This window comes from Bidens hawaiensis, unplaced genomic scaffold (genome assembly GCF_021521415.1).
Source record: "Bidens hawaiensis isolate Kalapana, Puna unplaced genomic scaffold, B.hawaiensis_p1.1 tig00010770_1, whole genome shotgun sequence".
In the NCBI taxonomy this organism is placed as follows: domain Eukaryota; kingdom Viridiplantae; phylum Streptophyta; class Magnoliopsida; order Asterales; family Asteraceae; genus Bidens; species Bidens hawaiensis.
Genome location: NW_027491826.1, coordinates 680,079 through 689,159, shown reverse-complemented (window position 1 = coordinate 689,159; position 9,081 = coordinate 680,079). Strand labels below are relative to the sequence as shown.

Sequence of the window (9,081 nt, the reverse complement as noted above, 5' to 3'; positions counted from 1 at the left end):
GTGCTTCCCTTTTTACTTAAACCTTTTGGGTTGGGTACATGCTGCGAACTGTTTTACTTATGGTGTGATGTTTATCAAGAACTGTTTTCTACCATTTTTTTGTCCCACTTTAAATTACACAATCATTAACTCAGGGAGTGAGCCTATGGCTCGTATGGGTAGTACTACTTGGGAGACGCCCATGCACAGTTTTGCAACTAAAAACAAGTTATAAAAAGGGAAAGGGCATTTGTGTTAATAAAGTGAGCTAGGTATAAACTTATAAATATAAAAAGGGACATGGCATTTGTGGTAATATAGTAAGCTAGATATAAACTTATAAAGTTAAAACTTATAACAAAAAAACTTTGACAATGAACCCTTAAAAGTTACACATAATTCAACCCTTAAAACCGTAGCCGATTTATAGTCATTCGATAACACGTTCGGTTGTAAGTCGAGGGGAGACTTATGATCGAATGCAGGATTGATTGTGGGCTTGATTGATATGCACCATGCTTTGTACTTACATACACGCAAACTTGCGCGTTTTTATGAATTAAATATTTTATGTGTATGTGAGCTAAACTCACGAACTCGCCAACTCTTAGTTGACACTTTTTAGCATGTATTCAGGTACCTTGTGGATAGCGGTTTGGATTAACATTGTAATGCGTATTACTAAGGATAGAGGCGTATGTCAAACATGAACAATAAAGATTAGATGCCAAGAAGATTTGTAGAACCTAACACGGGATTAAAACAGTGTCAGAGAAGAGATAGTTGTGTAGTTACACATTGTTTTAAATACATAGTACAAACATTGTAGCTTATTCTTATTAATGATATTCTGCTTCTTACATTGGTACCAATTTGTCCATAAAACGACCAGGCCCCCATGGCAGGGTGTGACAGATTGGTATCAGAGTCAAAGGTTTCAGCGAATTAGAATTCGATTGAGAGTTCTAAGCTTTAACCGAAATGATTTAAGGATCCATACTCTCGAATACTGACTCTGACACTGCAAAGACCTTGGCCAATTAGGTGTATGAAAATATTTAAGTGTGATCAAATAGCTCTAAGGGTTGGCTATTGGAATTAACTAGTTCTATGATTTGGGTTATAGAACTCTACGACTTCATTTAGAGGATTAACGACTAAGTTATGACCTGATTGATTTGAATGTGTGCATACATGATAAGCTATCGATTTTCTCGTGGATACTTATAAGATTTTTATGCACACGTGATCAGTATTAATGTTTATAGGGCACACTAATTTTATTGGAGCGAGTTATGCTCGAGAGTATCTGCCAATACCAGAAGGTTATTATATTCAATGGAGTGTGTTATGCTCGAGACTATTTGGGAACTTCGAACCATTTTTGTGTGAAGTATTTTTTTTCTCATACTTAGCAAAGAAGGTTATGTGATTTACCTTCTTCGATACCCATTGAAAGCCATAGAATGAGTAACATAGGAGCCCATATTACATTACTAGGAGTGCCATAAGAGCTTGCTTAGGGAAATACTAGGAACAAAAATTCTTATAAAACACCTGACGGGAGAAAACTATAGTGACCATGCATGGCAAATTTATAATTATGGGTGATCAACGTAATTATAAATTTGCATGTAAGGCCCCGTTCCAGGTGCCTTACATTGACGTTGGAATTACTCATAAACACAGTTCTAAATATCAGAGTTAGTAAAAAACTGTCCCGGAATAATTAAAACTTCAGCCATTCATTACAAAAACATTCAACATTGTCTTTAAAACATAACATAAAAGTACCTTATTAAACATCATGACAAATCTTCATAGGATGTCAGTCCCTTCAAAACTTGTCATGTGTCTCCCTTAAGCTAGCTGCTTCAACCTATTTACCTGCGTGCATACTAAAAATTCAGCTACGCTGAGTGAGTTCTAGGTAATGCGGGTAACATATAATACATTCACATACTTATATATATATATATATATATACACATATACGTAGATACATACTACTTACTCGTACGTATCTGTAGATACATGTTACTTACTTAACATGCCTATCTTTATATCGTACATACATAAGTACATACCTTCTTTCTTTCTTTAATTCTTTCATACTTTTATACTTACTTTCACTTTACATACTCATACGTTATAAAGAGCATTACTACCTACTTCCTCGAGTATTATTAGGGCTCGGTCCCTTTCTTCCTCGGATATTATTAGGGTCTGGTCATTTATTCCTCGAGTATTATTAGGGCTCGGTCCCTTTCTTCCTCAGAGATTATTAGGGTCTGGTCCCTGCTTCCTCAAGTATTATTATGGCTCGGCCCCTTTCTACGGGTAACCTTACCATTTCTTTCTTTACATTTATTTTATAAAATTTCAAGCATACTCTTAATCTTTCATATGACAAGAACACATCATTCATGCATCATATATATATATACACACACACACACACACACCTTATACAATCATCTTCCCTGGCGGTAAGTGCAATATGCGAAGATCGTTCACACACCGACAAGCATTCATTCTTATCATCAATAACTATCACATAAATCATACATGGCATACACTTACCACATAAGGTAAGTGTATTAACTATTCACATTGAGTATACACACAGCCCTCCCCCCCCCCCCCCCGAAAACATAACAAGGAAATGAGGCTAGAAACTCACCTGTAAGCGATTCCTTTCTGAGTTTACGGTTATGCCGTACTTGAGTTGTGCACGGCTAACTGTATATTAATCATAGAATCGATTAACTACTTCTAGCTATACCATACTTCTAAGTTATTACAACCCTCAACGAACGGGGGCTCGGGGGCAGCGCCCCTGGCAGCGGGGTTCTAGGGGCATCATCCCCTAGACAAGTGTACATATCGTATTTGTAGTAAAGTATAGGTTGTATTTATTTAACCGAAAGTAAAGATCATGTTTGTTTTAATTTTGGTTTTTAGTAAATAAGTTCTAGTAGAAATAAAGTAAAAGACAATATTTTTGGGTTTTTTTATATTTTAATGTGGAAAGAAAATCAAAGATATAAGGGTATCATCTTGGTTAAAACACCTCTTAACTAGGTTTGATAGTTAATTAGTAAACATATGATCTTGAGCTTGCTATGGTAATTAAATGTGAGAATAACATAGTTAGTCATGTTATTCCATGATAATTAGATAAAGAGAGGACTCTTGACCCCTTTGACTAAAACATCATTTAATGTAAGCATGTGATTTTAAATAAAGATAAGTTAACTCACTTTAAAGATGAGACAAACTCTTAAATTTCTAAGTTAATTGTCCTTGATACTTTAGTAAAATAACCTTTGTATTATGCCTAAAATACCAATTAAGATTAGCTGAGTCTTAAAGGGTTAGCCTTAAATTACCAAGTCTTAATTCGCATAACTCTTAAACAATTATGCAACTCATGTAATAACCACTCGAGAGTTTCTTTATATTGATTATGTTGCACACTCACTCAACGAGTAATTAACTGATCTTAGTTGATGAACACCAACAATCCGTTTTCACAACGTGTAAATCCATTTTCAACGAGTAATTGATAGATCTCATTCTAAAATGGTCAATCACTATCAATATTCCATTTGTTCCATGTTAATATTGAGATTCATGTTCCCCCCCCCCCCCCCCCAATCAAGCTCTTACAAGAATGGCGATTTCTCGACTTATCATCAAGCTTGAAATCTTGGCGGCTCTTTAAAGGTTTCTTAAGTTATTTCCAAACCCTCACAAGAGTGGAAGTTTAAAGATATTTTAGTACTGAAAAAATGTATAATTTATCATACATCATTCGTGAATGCGACATGAGCGGAAACATGGTGGTGATGGTGGGGGTGGTGATACTGAGGAGCGTGTCATGTATGTAGCGGCGATGGCAATAAGACCAGCTACTATGAAAATAGTGGAGGTCAGGACGACGGGCGAACCATATTTATAACTACTTTAACTAACTAAGTTCTTTCGCAATTTAAAAGAAACGTTGAATTTCCTTACATCAAAAACTTTTGTATAGTTTAATCTAATTCTAATCACCTATATTCATCATCTATATAGATTGATAGTGATTGATGGACCACTAATCTTAAATGAATTACTAGCAAGGCTTAAGAAATCGAATATCCCGATCTACTTCTTCAAAATTGATCTAAACAAAGCCTTTGTTCAATCAGTTGGTCTTACATAGACAAGGTTTCGAATTCTATGAACTTCCCGAGCAAATTGAGAATGTTGGTAAATGGAATTCTACACTCGGCCAGCACTTTAGTTCTTGTCAATGGATCCCCCACGTGGGAGTTTCAATGTCACAGGGGTATTCCTCAGGGTGATCCATTGTCGCCTTGTCTCTTTATTATTGCCATGTAGTATTTCTCTTACTTGATCGTGCGGTCAATGCCAACTTACTACAACCGATTGTGATCCCAAACGGTGGACCGGTCCTTACTCATTTGTTATTCGCAGATGATACTATGTTATTGGGTACTTGGTCGGAAACGAATTTGATGAACCTGGCAAGGATCCTTCGAAGCTTTTCTCTTGTTTCCAGGCTACGAATTAACCTTAACAAAAGTGAAATTGTTGGGATTAATGTTTCCTAGGGGTGAGTTGGAAATTATGGCAAATAGATTACACTGTAATATTGGAACCTTCCCTTGCTCATATCTTGGTCTTCGAGTGGGAGAAAACATGAACCTACTTAATAGCTGGAATTCGGTGGTGGAAGTCTTTGAAAAACTGTTGTCAAGGTGGAAGGCTTCAAGCCTATCGATGGGAGGTCGATTAATATTAATAAAATCAGTTCTTGATGTGCTTCATATTTACTTTTTTTCCCCTTAATAAAGCCCCGGTTCAAGTCATCGAAAGTTTGGAAAGAATCCGACGGGATTTCTTATGGGGGAGCTCTTCAGAAAAGCGAAAAATCCATTGGGTTAATTGGGACCTATTGATAAAAGATAAAAAAAAACAGGGAGGCCTTGGTCTCGGTTCATTACTAGACACAAACCTAAGTTTACTTGCTAAATGGTGGTGGCGATTCAAAACGGAACCGGAAAAATGTGGCGACGAGTAGTTACCGGGATCCATTTTAACACGCGGGGAGTCAACCCTATCCCCTCCAAAGGAATACTAACTCGGGTTTGGAACAACATCTCGAAAATAGATGAATTATTCTTGGCTAAACGTGTTTTGTTAAACGAACAAATAAAGGGTAATGTGGGTGATGGAGCTAAAATTCTCTTCTAGATTGACACTTGGGTATGAAACAAACCTCTTTGTAAACTGTTTCCATTGTTATTTAAGTTGACGCGTAACAAACGCTGCACAATACGAGATATGACGGTTGCGGGATCATCAGTGGCTGGATGGAACTGGAACTGGTTGGTTTACCGATCGAATGTGTTTTGTTTTATTATTTATTTTAATTTTACTAACCGTAACGAACGTAACCGAAACCAACCGAATTCGAGTCGACTCACCACTGCAACACTCGGGTTTTACCAACACCTATAAAAATGTTGTTTTAACTATATTATTTTTTATATGTAAATTTGACAAACTAGTTTTTTTTTTTTTTTGTGTTTTAATGCTTAGGTTTTATCAGCGTTGTTTATACTGTAACAAATGTAATCGGTTCTGACCGAATTCGTGTTGACTCGCGGTCGTAGTGCTAGTGCTTTACTAACGCTTGGATTTCAGAGCCTGGGTTTTACCAATGTTGAGGTGTTACAATCCGAATGAATGTCGTTTTAAATATGTATTTCAATTTTCTATATGCTAATATTTTTATATGTTAATTCAATTTTTTTGTTTTGCCGATAGAATCGTTGCTACAACGCCCTAGTTTACCGTTTCGAACATTACAATATGTTCATTTTTTACTACTATAAATTATATGAGCCTCGCTAGTGTTTTCTGCTTTGAGAATTTTTTTTTGTAATTCAGTGTTGGTGTCTTAATAAACTTAACTCATACCAACTGAATCCACATGAGTTCACCGCCACAATCCTACTGGGCATAAACAGATCCTAAATGCCGTGGAACATGGCGGGTGAAACAGTAGTTACTGACAGAAAAATATCGTTTAAATTGATACTTTTTCTCTAAACAATTATATGGACCAGTTGAATTGGTCATTGCAAATGAATATGACCGTCACTTAATAAAAGTTTACCATTGCAAATGAATATGACCGTCACTTAATAAAAGTTGGGGTTGTACGCTGTGTCTTTTATAATTAGGCGAATTGAAAATAAATAATCCAAATAAATAATCCAAACTTTGTGTATTGGTTGATAATAAACTCATACACCATAATTTAAAAATCACTACCAGCGGTCTAACCTTTCATATTTGTCTCAATGGACTCAGTTAAAAAACACTTAACGTCGTTAAGTTTTTTTCCGAGTTTTAAACCGATGTTTTAGGGTTTTTATCCAAAGAAGATGCGAATCAACTTATGTAAAACTTATCCTAAAACGGTGATTCGAATGTCTGATTTGAGGATTAACCATGATATGACATGTGTAGAGACTTATTTTCTTTTAACAGAAATAGTATGATAGGATACGATAGGATGTTCATACTAACATTGCACGAAACAAAAGACCAAATTCACCAATCACCCGTAAACAAAGTTAATTCAGATCTTTAAGAAGCGATTTAAGAATATCATCAGTCATCCCATCAGCATACGGCAACGTGTGTCCGGTGCCAGGGACCTCATGATAATTGACCCATTTGACTTGTTCGGCTATATATCGTTGCAATGTCACAGGCACGATCAGATCTTCATCCCCCATCCATAAGTGAACTGATCCATTGTTGTTTGGAAATGGGTTGTCAATATCCATTGGATCAAAATCCCACTTCCCAAGTCCAATATTCAAGTCTCGATGGATTGACTCGAATTCGCCTTGCTGTTTTGGATGTGTTCTTATTATTTCCATCTGTAACATATATAAAACAGTAGCGTAAGTGTGTTGTATATATTTCAAAAGCTTAATTAAATCTTAAGCTTAGTTAAAACTATATTATCTCCATAAAATATATGCTACTACGTTATTTTTCTTGAATTGTATGATATGCATGGTGTACAAAGCCTCACTTCTTATTGACAAAATTGTTACATAATTTAATTACGAGTATTAAGCGTGCGGGTTATTAGAACAGCTCCGGCAAGCCTGTAACCATCACATAATTATTAACTTATTACAGGGATTGGTACATTGAAACATACAAGATTTAATGTCTTTTTAACAACCTGTGAGGGATATACTTGAGACAAGACCATGTGATCATGCCACCCAAAGAGTATCCAACCACATAGAACTTTGGTCCGAGGTTCAGTTGATCCGCAAACTCCTCAATATCAAGTGCCAAGCTCTTAACAGTTCGCTTAGGGTCCGGGTCACTCTCACCATAACCAGGACGATCTATTGAAACAACGTATACACCAAGCTCTGTAACAAGTGCCTACAATAATCGAACTTTTTGTGCAAGTAGGTTGTTTAGGCCCAAACCGGTACTTCCATATGTTTTTCGAAACATGTTGTATTTCTAAGCCAGCTTAATTATAAGAGTTTACTTATAGTATCAGCGAGTTGCCAAGAAGTACAAGAAGCTCTAAAAAACACTTAGAAATACCAATTTGGTTCCTCTACCACCCACTAATACAAAAAGATCACAAAAATAATGATTAATCAGAAGCTAGAATATTCAAATGGTGATATTAAGAGGTAGGAATGAATCCGATCATCCATACCGGTGAGGCTACGGTGGCAAAAGGATGAAAATACTTGCTACTACCAAAGCCATGGATGAATATTATTTTAGCTTTGGCTGTATCTTTTGGAACTCCAGATTCTTCATACGCTATATGTCATCCATCACGAAGCTTTATTCTTGGGGATGTAATTGCAGGTCCGTCCGGTGATCCTAGTATTCTTGGAGGCGGTGGACGAACTGATTTATAAGCCCATGCTAACAATCCCACGAAGATCACAAGCAGTATATTGTTCAAGATCGTAGAAACAAGAAAAAGATTCACAGTCAGTCTCGTAATTATGGTACGAATTGATTAAGAACACACGAAACTCACCAGGCGAGGAATTGGATTTCGACATTCTAGTATATGATTGTCACCTGCACTTAAAAATCGAGGTAAATTTTTATCATGTCGTTAATAATTGCCTTGAAATTTAAAAGAAATTTCATATACGAATTGATTAAGAACACCGGAGACGCAAGAACTAACAGATTTAAAACGTTCAAACGTTTATTATTGATGAACAAAAGAGAATTACAAAGAACAAATCGATCACAAAAACAGAATCGACTAGACGAACTAAAGCTAACAGTTATATGTTAACAAACTAGTGTAATTTCATGTTGTAATTCTTGTGTTTTGTTGCCTGTTCTCTAGCGTGTTGCTAGTTGTTTCTAGTGAAATTTGCCGTTCCGAATAAAAAAATGTTAACAAACAAACCTCCAACTTGACAACTCGAGTCCCTCATCGATAGCCAACAGTTGACTTTACTAACTTTCAGTTGAGACTTGGCATTAACTCCAGTTAACTTTTGACTTTACCAGCTTACTAATTTTGACTTTATTAGAACATTAAAAGTAGAGGTGACATATCTCACACGATAAGATACGGTTACATGTGGTGTTAGACACAAACACGACACGATACCTATCGTGTCAGATCTTCAAAATCAAGCACGAACTTGTTTAGGAATAGGCTATACAACACAACTTGTTTGGGGACACGTTAATATTAGATATGTACTGAAACAAAATTGCCAAAACTATTTCAAGTTGTGCCTTGTGTTTCTGATCATATCTTCAGTTATGAGCATCGAATGAAGTTGAAGGTCATAAGGGGCCAAGGACGCGTAAAACTAAGCAGGGCATATATTTTATTGCTTAAAAAAATAAACAATATACACAGGTTTAAACATGTCATTAACATGTTAACAACTGTTTAACCTGTTTAGACACGAATTTTAACATCTCTTAAACGTTTCGACCAATTTCAGGCACGGAACCTGTTAAGCCCATACTCAAACTTGTTTAGCTATG

General features: G+C 36.0%; 1 long non-coding RNA gene across 1 annotated transcript; it reads right to left on the bottom strand.

Moving 5' to 3' along the window:
- Window positions 1–7,160: 7,160 nt before the first annotated feature.
- LOC143536251 (uncharacterized) lies at window positions 7,161–8,147 on the bottom strand. The gene is made up of 3 exons (XR_013135859.1): window positions 7,763–8,147; window positions 7,262–7,473; window positions 7,161–7,181 (listed from the first exon to the last, which is right to left on the bottom strand). It is a non-coding gene; the product is annotated as an uncharacterized LOC143536251 (long non-coding RNA).
- Between the last annotated feature and the right edge of the window lie 934 nt (window positions 8,148–9,081).